At 42.9% G+C, this 20,387-nt stretch overlaps 1 long non-coding RNA gene across 2 annotated transcripts in view; it reads right to left on the reverse strand.

Moving 5' to 3' along the window:
• Window positions 1–3,503: 3,503 nt before the first annotated feature.
• The window catches only part of LOC120398533, a 31,162-nt gene continuing 14,278 nt past the window's right edge, over window positions 3,504–20,387 (reverse strand). For both annotated transcript variants that reach the window (XR_005594506.1, XR_005594507.1), the window contains 2 exons: window positions 14,328–14,482; window positions 3,504–4,280 (listed from right to left, as the gene is read on the reverse strand). This is a non-coding gene — a long non-coding RNA (uncharacterized LOC120398533). The remainder of the gene's footprint in view (window positions 4,281–14,327; window positions 14,483–20,387) is intronic.

The following is a 20,387-nucleotide window of genomic DNA, read 5'->3' on the forward strand; positions in this document are numbered from 1 at the left end:
TAAATCAGCATAGCTCCATTGACTATGAAGCTATATGGTTTACAGCAGCTAAGGATCTGGTCTATGTAACAAAGAGACTACAACCTGGACATACTCGGCATTTGCACTCATCAACAGCATCCACAGAGTAAAATCTATTTTACTGACAGAAGGAATGTTAACCAAGATACTGGGATCATTTCTCTCTCTTTTAAAAGATGTCATAAGATCTCTCACTTCCTCCTAGACAGGCAGCAGAGCCAGAGGAGAAAAAAAAACAAAAAACAAAAAAAACCCCCAGGATCTTGATTCAATGGCTCATCTGAATGCTGGCCCTCGAACAGTACAGACTATTTTCAGTACTCTGCACTACTGTATCAGCATTAAAGATAAATGCAAGTCCTGGTGTAAGGACAACTGTTTTTTTGTTTAAGTATCCCCTCTGCCTTACCTGTCACTTCTTCCCTCATGTCCTTTCCTCCTCTCTCTACTGTCCCATTGTCCAGCTTTCTCCCATTGTCTCAACATAGATCTTGGTGTGTTTGTCAGATTACAAGGACCCACAAGCCTAAATTATAATCAATTATCTCCTGGATAGCTTATCCTGGTCTTGTAAATGTAGCATGCAGCACTGGAGCCTCTTTAATAAAAGAACATTTATTTTCCACTAGTTTCTCACAGTCACTAAGATAGAATTGGAAATTTACCACCAGATGGGGGAGGAAAAAGTATGCGTGACTGCATTTTCCCCCTCCTTAGAGGGCTCAACAATGTATCTCCTCCTTAGAGTCTGGGTCTGGGATATATTCTGTGCATCCATTCTGTGACAGTGGAATGCCATCAGGGATTCCTGCCACTATCAAGCATAAAACATTCAAAAAATTCTTTAGCTCTTGTGATCTCTCCAGCAGCTCTTCTTGGTCTTAACAGCTTGTGTAGTGGAGGAAGAAGGAACAGGCTGCTATTAGTGGTCTTCAATAGTATGACTGTTTTTCTCAGGTTGGCAGCCAGTGCTAACATTATGCCGCTCTTCAGGAGGTGTTCCTTTGATAGACATTACCACCAGTGACACTGAACGCTGTGGTGGGAGAGGGAGTAGGGCAACGTGTTCTTGTAGTGAACCAAAAAAAACTTGAAGAGTGGAAGGCCTGGGCACAGATTAATGACTGTGGCCATTCATTTTTCTCTTTGGTTTGTTTCTTTTGCTTTATTGTAGGGCTGCTCAGAGTTGTAGAAAAGTCTTCCATCAAGGTACAGAACACAATCACCACAAGAAAATACAAAGGAAAATTGACCTAATACAGTGACTCCTCACATAACATTGCAGTTATGTTCCTGAAAAATGCAACTTTAAGTGAAACAACGTTAAGTGAATCCAATTTCCCCATAAGAATTAATGTAAATGAGAGAGTTAGGTTCCAGGGAAATTTTTTTCACCAGACAAAAAGATTATATATATATATATATATATACACACACACACACACACACACACACACACACACACACACACACGAGTTTTAAACAAACATTTTAATACTGGTACACAGTGATGATGATCGTGAGGCTTGGTTGAGGTGGAGGAGTCAGAGGGTGGGATATTTCCCTTACTGCTAAATGATGAACTAGCAATTGGCTGAGCCCTCAAGGGTTAACTCTCTCACTCTACATGGCAGCAGGAATGGAGGGAGAAATGCACATTTCCCCTTTAAGTACACTGCCTTGTTAATTAGATCAGCTTGCTGAGACTGCAGCTGCTGCAAGCTCCCTTCGTCCTGAGCCCTGGCATGTCCCCCCTGCTCTATGGAAGATGGGGTAAGCGGGGTGCAGGAGTGAGGGGGACACCCTCACATTAGCCCCCCCTCTTCCTTTCCTCCCCCCACTCCGCACAGCAAGCAGGAGTCTCAGGGAGCAGCTCCATGGCAGAGTGCAGGAGCAGCACATGGGGCGGGTGGGGGGGGGAGAGACAGCTGCAATTGCTAGCCTGCTGGGCAGCTGTTGCACAGGGAACTTAGAGGAGCAGGGAACTGATAGAAGGAGCTGATGGGGGGCTGCCGGTCCACCCTGGTTCCAAGCCCCCACCAGCTAGCTGCAACAGGCCGCTCTTCCTGCAAGCAGTGGACAAAGCAGGCGGCTGCCAAACGATGTTTGAAGGGAGCATTACACAACTTTAAATGAGCATGTTCTCTAATTGATCAGCTACGTAACAAGGAAACAACGTTAACCAGGACGACTTTAAGTGAGGAGTTACTGCAATTAGATCAAAATTCTTCATCTAAAAAGGTTGGTTAACAACAAAAACATGGATTTTCCATCAAATGGGCAATTTCTGTAGGAAAAAGCCCATTTTGGGCTGGGGGGGCGGGGTTCCATTAATGTAAAAAACCTGAAAACTGAAAAATTGCAACCAAGAACTAACCAAAATTTTAGGCCAAAATTTTTCAGTTTTTCAACAAACCCCCCCAAACCTTTTGAAGAAAAAACGGTCATTTTCCCCCTCCATAGGAACAAAAAACACATTCCCCACCTCCTATAAGGATACTATTTTACAAGAAAGCCTCATCTCAAAGAATCCTAGGGTGCTTTACCAGGTATGGGCCAAAATTTCCTCTTGGATATACAAGAAAGTATCCAAAAGAGGAATTTAGAAAAAAATTGGATGGAAGAGCCACAGAATGTTGGGGAGTTTCATAAAATATCTAGGACTTTTCAAAATATAGATAGTTGTATATTTAGGTTGGCAAATGAAAATGTGCAACACATCACAATGGAAAAATAAATATAAAATTGCAATATATTCCAAATTACCATTCATATGCAAAAAAGTCTTGTAGGCAGGAAAAAAAAACTGTTCTCCATCTGATTACTGGTTACCTAGGTTAGTTTCAGATCAGTGAACAGATGGCCGTGTTAGAAAAGCAGTCTCAACAGTTGGCACTAATTTACAACCTTGTTGGCTTGGCAGGCACAGCAGAGGCACAGTCCACTCTGTACCTGTTCTGGGGACAAGCAGGGAGCTTCAGGCTCCAGGGCTGTCAGTTTGGCACTTCACCAGCACTAAATTAATTGTTTCTTAATGCTGCTCTGACTTACCATTCAAATAGACACTACAGTGAAGGGCACATTATAAATGCATAGATAGAAATAAAGAAAGATTGCTCAAAGAGAAATCTGAGTAGTAAATTAAGGTATTTCAAGGTGTAAACAGGAATATACTTTGCTGAACAAACACTGCCTGCACTTTTCAATTAAAAAAAAAAAGATTTTATTTAATCCAATTACAAGTCTCAGACATTAAGATTTGTGCATCAGTGTTCAATGAAAAGAAAGTTTCATGACGCACTATTGTTATAGGATGGTAGTGCTGCTCAGGGCTGCCCAGAGGATTCAGGGGACCTGGGGCAAAGCTGGGGAGCTGCTGCGCTTGTATTCACCTGGCGGTGGTCTGGGTCTTCGGCGGCATTTCGGCAGCGGGGGGCCCCTTTGGTTGCTCTGTGTCTTTGGCAGCACTGAAGGGCCCCCCGCCATCGAAATGCTGCCGAAGACCCAGACTACTGCCGGGCCAGGGCTCGCGGGGCCCCTGCGGGGCCAATTGCCCCACTTGCCTGCCCCCCTACCCCCCCGGGCAGCCCTGGTGCTGCTTATTATTAAGGTTGCTTAACACTTTCTATTGTAAGACCCCATTTTCAGTTGCTGATAATGGTTAAAATTTTAACCATTTCTCCTGAAATTTTTCATGGCAGGTGACTGTCTCAGGCTGAATTTGTTGGTTTCTAAGAAAGAGGCTAGGGAAAAACATTTTTTGCCAATGTTAAAAAAGTCCTTGCGTCCTTGTCTTTGAACAGATCAAGAGCCCTCAAGCTTTGGAGCAGGGACTTGAAATTTGGCTTTTGTGTCAGAGAGGTGCCTTTTGCCATCCCCAGGATAATTTCCCCAAATTTAGCCATTATATGCCTTTGAAAAAAATGCAGTTTGCTCAGTGGAGACTTCTTTGATTTTAGTAGTTAAATCTCTGAAGATTCTGTCTTTTCTGCGCATTTTAAGCCTCTCACAGCTCCTAGTGCTCACCAGACTGTACATAAGCCAGCCCTACAGAGTGACCAAGCATGTGCCAACCCAGGGCTACAAGGGTAAAGTTGGACTTTCCCTGGAATTGTTGCTCCTGGCCAGGGTAGGGGCCAGGCACCAGAAGTGAGAGCAGGAAGCCTGTTTCTTCTGTGTTCTCAGTTGCCCCGCTGCTGGTATGGATGAATGAAGAAGGCTCAGTTTGAATGCAGAGGGGCCAGGGACAAAAGCCAGACCTGTGGGAAGACAAAGGAGTCTGGTGAGACTGGGACTGGAGAGGGACTGAGAGTAAGGGAGGGAAATTGGGAGTCATTCAGCAAGGATACTGGAACTGGGAGCTAGGGGAGGCTGGGCCTGTTCCAGTAAGGAGACTGAAATTTAGAGCTGAAGTGGAGAGAGCAGAGGATGACTTATTAGGTGGGTAGGCTGAGGCTGGGAGCCAGAGAGTGGGGACTGGAACTAGGAGTTGGGGGAAGGGGAAGCTGCAACTGTTTGAAGAAGTCTAGGAGCTGGTGAAGGAAACTGGGGCGTGGGGTGGTTGGAGAACCTGGGAGCCAGTTGGCTGAGGAGTGAGACTACTGAGATTGGATGAAGAGCTATGGGAATTTGGCACTGAGTGGACAAGACACTGGGACTAAAACAGTAGAGGGGAGTGAGGCTGGGGGGACAGATCTGACGAAGAGCTGGAGTCTAGAGGGGAGAACTAGGGCTGGCTGGCCAAGCAGACTGGGACAAGGAGGCAGGGAGTGGATGTGGGCAGACTGGATTTGGATAAGGAGCTCCTGGAGGGAGAATGGGAGCCAGCAGGCAGGGGAAGAGATGGATTGGATGATTGAGCAGGAAGGAAGTATTGGGGCTAGATGGGGAGAGACTGGAACTCAGACAGTGAGCCTGGAAGGGAAAACTACGACTGGGGAGTGGTGATTGGGACTGAGTAGGCAAAAAGAAAAGGACTGGGACAAGGAGCCAGTGGGGAGAAAGATACAGGATTGGGACAGTGACTGGTTGAAGGGGATGGAGCAGAAAGGGTCAAGCTTGGACAGAACGGGCAGAAAAGTCTGTGCCCACTAGACAAAACTCCCCTCCAGAGCATGGAATGAAACCCAAGGTTCCTGAGTCTTTCCATTCCTCTGCTGTCAACAAACAGTGAAACCCACTGGCAAATGGTTTGTCTCATCCCCCTTGAGTTCCAGTCCACATACAGGACAGCAACCCTATCGCTTTCAGTTAATTCCTTAGCTCACGTGTCAGAGGTCTGTATGATCGATATAAAAGTTCTAAGACTGCTGATGAACTATGTGAGTGCCAGTAGGATGCCACATGATGGAACTTCTGTTTTTTTCAGTTTGCTCTGCTAGAAACCTAGGAAATTACACATACAAAAATGACACTGAAAGACCAGTATTAATGTTGCAAAGTCAAACACTCAAAAGTTAGGAAGTGCCAGAATTAAGGACACCTGTATAATCTTAATTCAGCCCCCTTTGTGCATATGCATTGTGATATAGTCTTTAATTACAAAACACATTTTTCCCACAGGACCCCTGCCTCATTCAGTGCACTGGATGCACGTGCTCTGGGGATGAATGAGGGTTGCATAATATAAGATGCTGTTGTGTGTAGGATCCCTGCTTCATTTGTTGCGGAAGTTGGAATGTGTGTGGTGAATGAGGCAGGGGACTGCAGAAAGAGAAGGGATGGTTTCATGGTTAAGAAAGATAGTTGAAGGCTACTCTGGAGAACTGAATTCTCTCTCTGCCACAGACCTCCCAATGTAACTCTAGGCAAGTCGCTTTAACCTCACTTTTCCACAGGTGTGTTCCTCATTTTCTGAGTACCCAATCTGAGACCCGGAAGTTTGATATACAGAAGTATGGTGTACTCACAATTGCAACTCAAGTCAATGGGAGCTGTGCTTTGAACATAGCATTATATAGTGCACTCTAAATACTCCGGGGGAAAAAAAATTAGGGTCTAGGCATGTAAAAATCAGGCACCCAAAATTATTGGAAACTTTTACTTTAATCTCACTGTGCCTCAGCTCTCCATCTGTAAAATGGGGATAATACCCCTGCCTCACCTCACAGGGGTGGTGTGAAAATAAATTAATGTCTGTGAAGCACACAAATGCTACAGTGATGAGCACCACAGAAAAGCCCATGATGAAATTAGTAATTCTGTATGCAGAGCAGTAATTGAATATTGTGCAGTAAATAAGGCATGAGGCTATATGTTGAACAATGAGGATAAAACAAAATATTGAATAGTTGCTTATTAAGTGAAGTCCATCCATCCTATGCTCTTGGTCCTGTGGGGAAAAAATGGTATGTGATCATGTAATTAAAGATGGTGTCATAAAGCACGTGCACAAGGGGGCCAAATTAAGGTTCATGGGCAGCCTTAATTCTAGCATTTCCTCACTTTTGAGTGCTTGACTTTGCAACCTTAACTTATTTTTTTGATATAATTATATCAATACTGTGCTATTGCCAGGGGGTGATTCATACAGTAAAGTGTGTAAAAAAGTGAAAAATGGCTGATACCATCAATTTTTTAAGTTAACAGACCACAAATCCCACTTATGATTGAACATGGCAATACTCTAAACAAAAAGTGCTCTCAACCATGCTTGTAGCTGCTTCCATTGCATCTTACTGACTCAGACATTCTAGGTTTCAGAGTGACACTCACACTGAATGACAATCCTGGAATATTATACAGATAGAGGCTCCAACTGAGATCCTGACTCCTTTATGCTTAGCTCTGTACAAATAAATCCTAAGAGACAGTCCCTATCCCTTTTCTTGTAGAAAGGTATCGAGTTTGTATCGAGTGATTTTTTTGATGTAAAGACTTCAAGTCAGCCTATTTTTTGTCTACTTAGATCTAAGTGTCCATTTCACTGAGAAGTGAAATGACTTGAAGTCTTTACATAAAAAAAAAAAATCACTCAATACAAACTCGATACCTTTCTACAAGATATGTTCTTATTCAAGCAGCAACAACAGACTTCATGCAAGAATTATTGGATGATATTCTAGGGTGTATCAGGTCAGGCAAGACAGGCCCTAGAATTTCAGGCTAGTCTCATAGATTTTCAGGCCAGAAGACTTTCCCAAAGTCATATAACAGGTTAGTGGCAGAACCAGGAATACAGCCCAAGTAAGCCAGTGCCCTCTTCACTGGATCATGAAGACTGAATTGTATCACATTAAAGCCCTTCAGTGATTGAGACTAACGCATTTGAATCTCTCAAACTACTAAAATAAATACATATATTCTAAAAGATGTACTGGAAGTGTGATACAGTCTATATCCAGATTTATTTTGGCATCTGGCTAGCACAATTTGAAAGGAAGCAAAATGGATTTTCTAAACACAAATGAAGTGATTACTCTGAGGCTGATCCTATGAGGCCACCTTGAAGTGAACATGAGTGGTACACAGAGGGCTGAATTTGAGAACATTAAAGCTGTGAAAAAGGGAGGGTAGAGGAGGGTCTAGATTCCAGACAAATATTTTAAGAATCCAATCTTTTTAATGAAGATTTCGTGTACCACACATTCCAGTCAGGACACAATCCTGTACCTAATTTTTTTAATCCACAATACTGTGTGTTTTCAGTAATAAAATAATCACACTTGGTAGTCTAATTGCTTTTATCTTTTCAAGGAGCTGTTCAAATAGTAACTCGTTAATCTTCATGGCTAAACAAATATCCCTCCTTTGCAAAAGGAGGACACTGAGGCAGAGTTTTAATATTTTGTCCAAACCCACGCAGAAGTCAGTTGTAAAACCAGGATTAGAACTCAGGATTTTCTGGCTGTCTTAGTCCTCTGACCGCATTACTCAGCTCAATAGGTTTGTCTCATCTTTTGGAATTACTGTACCACCAATAAAACCACCTGAAACATTACATCAGCTTGGTACAATTATATGTGAATGGGTTGTGATTCCTTTCATGTGTCATATCCTGAGGTCATGTGAGGGAGTGATTTAAATGAACCCACGCTATAGGTTTGAGTGATTTGGGCCCAGTTTAATGGGGTCTATATAAAACTTTCCCCTGATCCAACCCAAAGGGTTCTGCCTCCATACCAGTCTCATTCTGAGACTAAAGCGATTTTATTTCTTTCAATTCAAGTGCAAGTTTTATTTACCTTATTCTCAGTAATACAGGCAGCAGTGCAGCGAGTGATTTCGCACGGTGAAGCTCATTGATCTGCACAGCAAGGAAAGAACTTTATAGCACACCATCATTTACTTAGGAAAGGTTTTCTTTCAATCCATCTTGTGCATGATCAACAGTAATAGAAGTCCTGCAGGTCTATATAAGCCACTGACGACACTGGCAAACCCATTGCTCCGCTAGGGTTTGCCCAGGCCCCACTGATTAAAAAACTCAGCAAACGTCTGTTGATGCACAAGAGTATCTAGAGCCCAGTTCATTCCCATTTAGCTAGGTCAGTACTGCAGGGCTAATAGGAATTAAACACAACAAAAACTTATTTCTGGCACAAGAGTCAGAAATGAGGACAGTACACACACAGGGCATACCTGTTAAATAAGAAGATGTCACTTTTACATAATCACTTTTCAGATTTGAATGGCACTTTAAGATACCTACAGCCATCAGAGTAGCCCTAATCCATAAGTGAAACTGACTTACTTTTCAGGGCTAAAAGGATATACCACGTCCTTCATCATATTCATTGCCAGTGTCAAAAGTGTCATGCTTCCATGGTAGTTCTCAGGAATGCAGCATCCAAAATGCCAACTTGAAATGGCACAACTAAGAGGTAGAGTTCAGGGTCTGGGCAAGCTATGGGAGTGTCAAAAATTAGGGTCTGATCCTAAGAGGTACTGAGCACCCACAGGTTACTGACTTGAATGAGAATTGTGGGTTCTCATGGCCTCTCGAGATCAGGCCCTAGAGATGGGATAAATTTGTTAGGCAGCATGCTATAGATAGGCCCATTGTCCTATCTTGGTGCTGAGGAGACCTGGCCTCTATTCCCAGCTCACCCATTGACCTGATGTGTGATCTTGGGCAAATCACTTCACCTCTATTTCCCTTCACACTCTTTGTCTGTGTTGTCTAGTTAAACTGTAAGCTCTTTGGGGCAGGGACTGCCTCTCACAATACGTTTGTACAGTGCCTCACAAAATGTGGAATCTGGTCTTGCTTAGGGCATGTTGGTGTTATTGCAATAATAAATTATGCCTATCCCTCTGGTACTAGTATGTTTTCTAGGGTAAATCTGAGTAGCTGGTACTTCGTTACTCATATCTATTTGAATGAAGAGATAGGGAGCCTCTTAATTAAAATTAATAAAAATGTTTCAGAGAGGGCCACAGATTTGGTCGGGGGAGGAGAGAGAGAGAGATACTAGTAGTCCCAGACAGAAGAACTTGTAGATCATTTTGTATGGCCTAGTGATAAATCTTTACTTTCAATTGCAAATCATTCGCTATTGGGAGATGGCTCCACTCTACACAGGCAGCTTTCTACTAGGCCACAAATAGAAATGGGCATAAAGATGCTTATTGGTAAATAAATCAAGCCAAAGGAATTGGAAGAGGGAAACAGCACAAATCTCTCTCTGTCTGGATCTCTAAGATTTATGGGAGAGAGATTTGCTGCTACTTTAAACTACGTTGTTGTTTCTCAGGGTATGAATAGAGGATTCTTTTGCATACATTTTGCAGGGTTGACTTAAGTAAGTCTTGACAACTCTCTTTCCCTGGGGACTAGACTAAAAGTATTGTTTAGAAATCTAATATATGGTTTATTTACTCAATTTGTGCTGAGCACTACAGTTCCTTCAGGCCAGCTTCAGCAGCCCATTACTCTATTAATGCTCCATTACTGAAATTAGTGCTGTAATTGGAAGTGGGGAGGACGATGGGGAAGGGGACACTTTTTAAAGGAGCCAGTCCAGTTTAATCCTATCACAGATTAAAGCATTGGAAAAACTAATTTGCCTCCCACACACTTTTTTTTTCTTTTTTTTTTTATAAAGAGAGAAACGCGATTCTATAATAAAATTCAAGAGCATGAAATGAACAACTGATAGGTCGCAACGCCAAGCCAATCAATCAGTGTACATTTAAATTAGGAGGACACATTTGTAACATAAAGATGACAAGTGTCTAACATGGGGAGGAATACAAAGAGAAATGTCATCTCAAGAAGCAAGCAGACCACCTGTGTTGCTAAACAGATTAAGGCCTTTGCCACCTACTCTGGGGGACACATACAATTTCAGCCAGAGGTCCAATGTGAAATGAGCTGGACGGTCTCAAGTGCCTCCTAAACAGCCAGCATCTTGCTCTGAATGTTGAGTCTCTTGCAGGAGCTATTCATCCGGTCTCTTCTCACAGGGCTCAGACAAGTTTTAGAGCCCAAGCACCTGGGACATTTACAAGTAGTGCTCCCTGAATTTCTTCCAGTCAAGACTGAGGGAACGAAGGGGAAAGAGCTGGGAATTTAGAGGAAAAAGACCTTGTAGTCAAGACACTGCACAAGGATTTAGGACATTTAGGTTAATTTCCTGGGTCTCCCACAGCTTCCCTCCATGACCTTAGGTAAGTCACAATTTCTCTGTGCTCCACTTTACAGATGGGGAACTAAGGGGATAATAAACATACCACCTCACTGGGATACAGTAAGGCTCATGCATGTGAGGTGCTCAGGTACTACAGTGATGGAGGCCATATAAACTACTCAGACAGCACAATCAGTTCTTTACAGCTGTGAGAAACAAACTACCAAGTTTTTGTGCACAGAAATGATAGCTTTTCACTGTTAAAAATATTTTCACAAAGTACATTTGAGGTAGAAATGTGCAATATCTGAGTTTTTGCTGTTGCAAACCCTGCTTTAATTCAGAGGATGAGTTTGTTTGGGATGATAGGATTTTTGAAGAAAAAAATCCTTTGTAGCTCGATTGAATGTGGAATCTGTTTCTCTCTACTTACTAATCATCTGAGTGGTATAGATAAAACATATTTTGGTCAAAGTTTCCCCTGCTGTCCGTGCTTGTGCACTGTGCCAATTCGCTACCTCTCTAAGCTCCACCCCAGAGAGGACTGTATTTCACTAGGGCTAGTCTGTAATAATTTAAGAACGTTGTTATTGGGGTAGTTAACTTGTTGGCTTTATTGGGTTATTGGAATGTTTACTGTATACATATATTGGTTTAGTTTAATAGCAGAGGTGTTGGGAAATTAGTAGGAAGGCAACACAATAGCTTCTTAAGCAACCTCCTGATAAACATGGCAGGGATCCTTAAGAGACAATGCCTGAGCTTTTAGCTGGGAAGATGCTATTTCCAGTCTCCAGCCAAAGTTACTCGACTTCTTGTGCCAAGGCTAGGAGCCAAGAGGCTAAAAGACACTAAACAGTTAAAAATGCCACAGGGGGAGGCAGCTGTCAGGAGGCTGTTCACAGAAAACAGACTGACAGAGGCAGGCTCCTCTGCAGGAGCTGAAGCACCAAAAGTTGCCTGGCCCACTACCACAGGCTGGAAGAGTTTATAGTAAGATAGACATGGGTATAGGCCTTTTACTGTGGTAAAACCCTTTCTTCTCTTGAGATATGCTTTGTTCCTGCTCTTTTGGGCTGAGAAAGCCGTTTGGCTACCTATATTAACGAGTGGTCAACATGCTCCCAAAAGGAAGAACGCCATGTGTCAAAACCAGTCACGTCTGCTGAGTAATCACAGTTGGTACACAGAGGGCTGTAGTCCAGGGCCCTGCTCAGAGAGTGGGAGAATCAGGGATCCCACCCCAACAGAGGTGAAGGCATGAGGTCTAAGAGCTCACAGGGTGCACTCAGAGAGAGACAAAGGTGGAGCTATCCTGGTAACCAAGACACCATATATGGGCATAAATTTGCAGGCGAGACCAGCAATTTTTGGTGCCCAACCTGACACATCTTAAATGGGCTTAATTTTCAGGGGGTGGGTGGCTCAGCACATTCTGAAAGCCAGGCAGCAACACACGAGGCACCCAAAAATCACTAGTCACTTTTGAAAATTTAGCCCTTACTTTTGTTGCTATTGGCTTTGTTATTTGGTAAGCTGGCCAATGGGGAATAGGATCACATTTCAAATGAGTTTCACATTTAAAACAACCCCCCAAAAAAACCAAAACAGAACAAAAAGAAGGGAGGTTCTTGCTTTGTGGCGGTATATGGTAACATACAGGAGCAAAGTGAATCCCTTCTCTTGGATATATCAATAGTTTGGTGTTAGAAGTGACCCTGAGCCACAAAATTGGGATCCCAGTCAAAACTTCCACAGAGTTCAGTGGTGTTCTGCACTGAGCATTTGGGACAGGCCCATATCTATTTATATGCCAGGGCTGATTGCATAGGAGCCTAATGTGGGTGTGCAGCTGGTGGCAGAGGGGCAAAGGCCTTCCACACTCCTTGCACAGGGCCAGTCATAACAGGAACACAGGGCCCTACTCTCTTAGCTACCTCAGAAAGCATAGGGAATAGGCAGGGCCACAGACCTTCCTCCCTACAAACTGATGATGTGACTTGACTGCCTGTGTGCTGGGAAGCTACTGCCCCTGAGCATTGTGCCTCCTGAGTCACAGTCTCTCCCCAGAGCTCCCTCTTGGGTGGTACATTTCCCATGCTCCCACCACAGTCAGTCAAATATCTACCTGGCACAAGCTGCGCCTAAATGCATTATTCTTCTGTTTGTTGTGTTCTCTACTTACGTCTGTTTAAAACAAAAACATGTAGTACCCGACCCTGCCCTGAGAACCACACAGGGGATCCCTGGGTCATCTGGAAGTGAACAGGGCTCTACATGGGTAGGCCCATATGGAGTCAGTTGCAGGACTCCGCCTTCCTATGTGTAATCAGTTTTCCCCCACTGCTGCGGTAGGGCTCCCCGACGTGCCATGATTTCTCCATTAGAGGAAGTGGCGGGGGAGAGGGATGTGTGAAGTCTTGTTTCCAGTGACATTGCCCACAAATAAGTTCAGTCTTATCAGAAGAAACCACACCTTGCCTCATCATGTAACTTACAGAAAAGTTAGTTCTCTCCACATCATTCAAAGCTCCATTTTACAAAAGCCTTTTTGTTCCATTAAGGTCAAGAAATAAACAGTTAATGCATCCAAATACCATTAATACTGTCCTGTAGTGACACCTGAGGGTGGGGGAGAGATGAAAAACTCCAGAAAGCTTTAAAATCAGTTTAATCTAGACCAACGGCTAAAATGGTTTCATCATAATCATATGCTTATTGCACAGCATCCCCCACAGGGCAGAGTTAAGGTTATATAGGTGCCTTAACTATGTATTTCCTTATCTTAACATGGTTGGATTTTCACTCTGAAGGTTCTCGACTTAATGCTTGTTTTGAGGTTAATGTCAACATCCCTGTAATGTTTTTACCCTTAAGTTACTGCTATGTACTGAACTGTAACTCCATATTAATGTACTTTTGTATGCTGGAATATTTTTTATCATCCATCTTTGAGAATAACACAGTACAGACTATTACATCATGAGGCTGCTGACAGATGCTGCTATGCAGTTCTTTTCTGCCTGCTTCAGCACCAACTGAAGTGGAAGGCCTGTGGCTTCTGCAAGGGAATAGGAAGAAGCATAGTGCTTACTGCAGCATGAAGAGAAGAGAGATGCACCACAGAGGAAGTGCTCAGTAACATCAGAAACTGAAATCAAAGGGAAGTATGAAGATTGACGGCTGCAACAGTCTTACAGTTCTAAGGTTCTACAGTCACTATGATCAGCTACAAAGTCTAAGCAATTTGTATATGAGAATAATAGTGGGGAAGAGAGACTTCTTCAGTGGCAGAAGTAGAAAAAGGTGGTGGCATGATGAGACAGAATATTTGCTAGATTAAAACCCACTTTCCAGAACTCCAACCCCAGACGATGTTGAAAAGAGAAAAGACTGGCAGAGGTCTTTAGGATTTAATTCTTGTGGGGGCGCCTAATTAGCACACTATCAGATATGTAGAACATGTTTTGTGTGGCAGATGCAAAGACTCTCCTATATTGATCTGTGAGGATAATCATTGTCCTACTGCTAGTGACAGAGTGAGGACACAAGTGGGCAGTCTTTGAATTTATTTCTACTCTTTTCAATCAATAGGTCACACTCCCGGAACAGCATTACACAGTGTAAGTCTCTGATAACTCATCACAGACTTCATAGTCTGAGTTCTTCTCTTTCCAGGACTCAGACCCTATCATCACATAGGACAGTTCATTCTTCTAAGCCACAACTGCTTACCAAGGTGGTTTTGCTCCTGGGGACAGGGCCAGCACTGCTTTGCATAATATGTTCCTTGTCAAACTCAAACAGCATCACCACAAACCAGCAGCATACAGCTTAACATCATGTTGTGGGACGACAGTAGCTGGAAGCAGCAGACTGCCTGATGGGTTCTGCAATTTTGATTTAAACAAAACAAAAGTGAGCGGCTGTAATTTCACAGATGTGAGCAATTCATTAACTAGAAAAAGATGCAATAGTTCTAATGGGAACTGACTTGAGGGCCTTTTGGTGCAAATGACCATTTGCAGCTGCCTCTCTCACTAGGCCAGTGCAAGGCAATATATAGTCAGATGGAAAATCAAACTGCGTATTAATTTGATAGTCTGTGATAGCATGGCAGCATTGCTAGGCAATATTTCTAGTCAGTGCCATGTGCACAGGTGGTCTGCCACCTCTAAATTTTATAGTACGTGATAACAGGAGGATCACACACATTCTATTAAATCATCCATGCTACTGTAGCTTATGTCAGTCTGTTAAAGGGCCAGAAACAAAATAGCTACAAGTTACCAAGCTGCGCAACCTTATACCCCAATATCTGGAGACTGGAATGGAAAGATAAAAGGGCTGTGCTCAGCTTTAATTAGTCCCCAAATCAAACTGAATACCTCCTGCAGCACTCAGCACTTTTCCAAGCCAGTCTATCTTCTCAGACGGCATTGCGGTACCAGAAAATCTAATCCACTATAACTGTGCACACTGGGACACAGTTGGAAACAGAGGCAAAGGCTATGAGTATTGCTGGACCAAAAAGAACATTTCCTGATTTCGAAGGTCACTGAATGGCAGTAGGTAGGCAGAAGAATCTAAGGCCTGGTCCACACTAAAAAGGGGGTTCGAATTAGGGTACGCAAATTCAGCTACGGGAATAGCGTAGCTGAATTCGAAGTACCCTAATTCGAACTACTCACCCGTCCAGACGCGGCGGGGTCGAACTCCACGGCTCCCCGTCGACTCCACCACCGCCGTTTGCAGTGGTGGAGTACCGGAGTCGACCGCGGCGCTTCCGGAGTTCGAACTATCGCGTCTAGATCAGATGCGATAGTTCGAACTCCGTGAAGTCGAACTCACCGCGTCGACCCGTGCGGTGAGTATGGACCTGCCCTAAGGCTCCTAGGTATGGAGTGTGAAGGGAAGGGAAAGAAAATGGCTCCTAGGATGGCCAATATTCTCAGAGAGATTTGTGTACTTCAAAGGTTTGCTTTCTCATTGGAGCTAAAATCCGGTGAGTTTTGCCAGGTTTAAGGGTTCAAAGGGTAACCATCTCTATAGCCCTACTTAGGGTCTACAGACTAGGTATGAAAACCTGGCTTCCATTGAAGTCAGTGGTAGTTTTGTCATTCAGTGGGGCCAGGATTTCACCCTGCCTGTTTATTGTTCATTTGGTACACAGTAGCACTCTGGTTGTTAGTTCAATTGCTGGGCCATCTCACTGTATGGCTGCATGCCACTTGGCCAATAAACATTTTAACCCCAGACATCATGTATGCGTGATTACAAAAATGATTCATGCTCAGTGACACTAATGGGCTTTGGATCAGGTTCTAAATGAACCTGAGAACTCAAACTATTTAGCAATACACTAGGAAGTGTGGGAAAGAGGAATACCCTCAGCTGGAAATTACTGTAGATTTAAGCTGCTTCAGTGCTCAAAGCGTACACACCCTTCCCACCCCTTAGAATTAACCAGTTATCTAATTTTGCTTTGAGTGAAATTCATCCTTATGCAGGGATGAGCACAAGACCTATGCACCAATTAATTCCTAATTAACTCCTCAATATAGGGTTTAAGTGGGACTTAAAATGTAGTGAGGCCTCATATGGACCATCTTCACAGGAATGAATTTTCAAATGTCAATGTTGTGATTTCTAAGTATTTGAGGGTGTTTCCGATTCAATAAGGCAAAAATGTTTCACCACTTTCACCTCAGCAAAAGCCCCCAACAGAGAAAAGTAGCAAAAGCAAACCACCATTTTTCAAAATTTGCTCCAATAGCTCTTTTACCATCCTCAGAGCAATACAGATGTATTTTGGAGGGTGGCGGGAGGCACTGTTCTTGGGGAAAAGAACTAAAGGGTTGAAGGGAGAAAAAGCTAAAACCCAAACAAACCACAAAACGTTTCACCGTTCACCAGACAAGCAAAAAAAGAGAGAAACCAGTGCCAATATTGATCGATTATTTTAATATATCTTTATAGCTCCTCTCTACAGATGTGGCACCCCATGGTAAACATCCTATGGAACGTGCATGGAGTCAGAGGACCATAAAGAGGTAAAGAGGTTCAGGGTTGGGGGGAGGGGGCGGGAGGTCAGGCAGTGGGAGTTGGGCACGGTCATTTTAATTTAGAACATTACTGAGTGACGCAAAGTAACTGCCTTAAGGGGAGAGTCCTCAGAGAAAATGGTAAATCTTTATATTACATGACATTAATTACAATTTTACTGCTGGCTAACTCTATTACAGCTTTTGTATAGCTACGGAATACAGTACTTATATGGTGCCCTCTTCAATCAAGAAATGTCCTGGTGAAGGCCCAGGGGCCAAAACATGGGTTTTATTGCACTCTCTGTCACAGCTCATAAACAATACTTAATGGATTCGCTTATAAGTACGTCTCTATTATTTGTACAAGATTAGAGAAATGGGGAGCACTAGGATGGCTGCTAACTTATTTTTTTAAAATGCAAAAATCTTTCAGTCTGGTTTCTGGTGTACATGTTAATGAGAAATTAATAGGCTTTGTTTGACCCAGACACCCTGACTGCATCTGCACTAGGGAAATGAACCATTGGTAACTAAACAGATGAGATCACACCAATGATGTAGTTTGTCCAGACTAGCCATGCTGCTTGTAGTTTTGTCTTACAATTATACTCCTACTATTCTATGCTGTTGTGGCTGCATTTCCTTTTGGGTACCTGTCCCACAGTTCCTGCTACTGCTCTCCATTAGAAGTCGCCTCTGAAGTGGCAAAGGGTTTTCTGGCGGCCCATGGGAATTGTGGAAGATATTTTAAAAACAAACAAACCAACCATCTCATATTTCAGTGGGCAAGTTACCATAAATCCCTAGGCACTTGTGTTTTTACCCTAGGCTTTTTCACCAAGTGAAATCCAGGATGAATGTTCAGCTCTTGCTCCATGTGTGGGGAGCGAGAGACCAAGATCAGCAGACGGAATTATGCTGCAACCACCATGCACCTGCAGCTCTGGGTTAGCTGGATCCATGCAGTATTGAGGACAAATGTTCACCAGGTTGAGTGCTTCTACTGGACCAGACCATGACCACAGACTGATGGGAATTAGTCATCAAGAAGTGGAATGAAAAACAGAGGCTGCATAACTCCAGAATGAGTAAGGAGATATTTCTGTCTCTCTCTGGACAGCTAGTCCCACAATTTCCAAGCCAGCCAGCCTGAGTGCGCCACTTCCTATGGAAACGATAGAGGCACTTGGCCTGTCACAGCTACCAGTCATCTGGGCATCAGTATTGGATCAAGAAGTCCATGAAGAGGTCTGATGTCATGAAGGTTTGCATGTTAATACACTGTGTTGTAAAAGCATATGATCAAGGTGGTCAATGTGCCAGAGACTACTGAAGGATTTAAACAACTCTTGAACATGTAGGAGCTATGGATGGAACCTGCAAGCCCTGCTGCCACTACCCACAAACAACCCAGAAGTATAACCATGTGGAGGGGTGTTACTCAGTGGAGATACAGTACCCCGTGGATCATCATGGGAGGTTGCTGGAATTGTGTGTTATGCTGGATGTTAAGTTAAACCTTGAAGTTTGTGGATGTAACCATCACCCTTCACTCAGGATAAGTGGAACGAACAAACATACATACATACATTTTATGGAACAGATAGCTGAAACAGGAGCCACAGCCCAAAATACAGGCCAGCCATTCAGGGCCAATCAGAAACTGCATTGTGTGGATGAAGGGTTTTGCTTGTGTGTATGTGCAAGTGTGTGCATCCACACAGACACACAGAGGCAGAAACACCACAGAAGGAGACAGAAGGCACTAGACACAGCCAGAGAAGCACTTGTACCTTAGCAGAAAATTCTTAGATTTTTCTCAGGGTTAAGTGCTGGCTGGAAAGGGGCTTGGAACTGCAAGCTAAGGAACAGTCTCCCACTGTGTTCAGGGAAACAGAACATTGTATATTCTTTGTATATGCAGAAGATTGCCTCAGAGAAATATTGGACTCCATCAATTTATCCCCCTAACAGAAAAGTACATAGTGACCAGGAATGGTGCATGATGCCAAAAAAATTTTAAATGAAACTTCTGAAACAAATTCCCAGTACTCTATCCCCATCAAGCAACAGTTACATCAAGACTGTCCTAACCCCACTGTGATTGAGTACCCATTTTTACCATGGCTAATGAAACCATTCAATAATTACACAAATATGGAGAATTTGTCATCAACTTTATACACAGGTGCAGGATGATGGAGGAGCATGCTTTTGGGAGACTGAGCAAGTTGGAGTTTTGTCTGGAGCTGCCAACGTCAATGACTAACATAGCAATGAATTTTAATATTTACCTGCAGCACTTTGCATATGTAAAATAAAAGATGACATTTTCTGTCAACAGTGGAACAAAGAGGCTGCAGGAAATGCAGCAACCTATGCTCAGACATACAGACAAGCTGTTATGATTGATGCTCTTAATTACATTACAACAACATGCTGTGCACACTACCAAAGCAATGGTAATGAATTGAGGATAAAGCAGGGAAATAAAGATTATATTTTGTTTTTATTTGTGTTTTTATTTGTAGTAATTTATGGCTACATGGGTGCTGGGTTTTTCCACCATTAACAACCTTTATTAATTGTTGAGTTACCTTGATTTTTAGGATGAAAGAACTTCTAGAGTAATGAGCTGATGTTTTATTGACAGGGCAGCCATTGCCAGAAGTTGCTGCTATGAAGTACCAGTATGTGTTTGCACATGCAATTACTGGGACAGCGTGCATAAATAAGAGCAGATGGACATGCAAGTGATGTCTGTAATAGCTGTGTAATTTTGAATTTGTACTGCTATGTAATTTTCATGAAGTTTTGATGGGAATCAGGGTCTTAAATGCAATTATTAGATCCATGTGTAGGCAAGTATTTGGGGACCCCCCCTCCCACACACACAATTAAAAGCAAAGAAATTGCAGTGGGAACTTTGGATGTAAGAGGACCCTATCAGCCAAATTCATCCGTGATATAATTCCACTGAAGTCAAAACAGAAAAATCCAGCTGGCTGATTTCTTTTTTTGAAACACCAGCTTTTTCTCTCTCAAAACTAAATAGCAGCGCAATCACAGGAAACACAAGATGCATGAGTAGAAGCAAAACCACTTCACTATGACCAGGTATTCTCTAATAAAACAGGTGTTAGAGACTGCACTGAAGGAGAGAAGAGAAAATAAAAGAAAAGTATAATGACGCTACAATGAAATAAATTTGTAATCTTGAATAGTCATGCTGGGTATATGTTAATCGGAGATAGCCTGAAAGAGACAAAATGCAATTGGACCATGAAACTTGGGAAGCTGAACTAAACCCCAGAGTCAAACACCCTGAATGTTGTGTGCATTTCTAATAGAAATATCCTATGAGTGAAACTCTTATAAAAAACCTGCAAAGTCTCAGGAACCTATAATTCCATTGACGGCTACATAAAATGACAAGCATTGAGGACAATACTTCCCAACTGAGAAAATTACCAACAGAAACTCATTATCTACCTAGAAATGTCCAACCAGTGATACATATATGGGAGACTACCACACTTCAACATAATCCTCTGACAGCACAGTCTTCCTAGTATAGGTAGATCTATAAAGAGTATCTTCCCCTAGGTAGCCTCTGAGGACCAAATCCAAGAAAAATGGTGCTAGAATCCTGCCAGCAGCATCATGGCCTCTGTAGAATCATGTACTGCATTGGGGTAGGTTGCCACATCCTCCCTAGGACTCATCTGAGTAATAGTAATATTGCTAT

Source organism: Mauremys reevesii, linkage group 2, assembly GCF_016161935.1.
Source record: "Mauremys reevesii isolate NIE-2019 linkage group 2, ASM1616193v1, whole genome shotgun sequence".
Taxonomy (NCBI): Eukaryota; Metazoa; Chordata; order Testudines; family Geoemydidae; genus Mauremys; species Mauremys reevesii.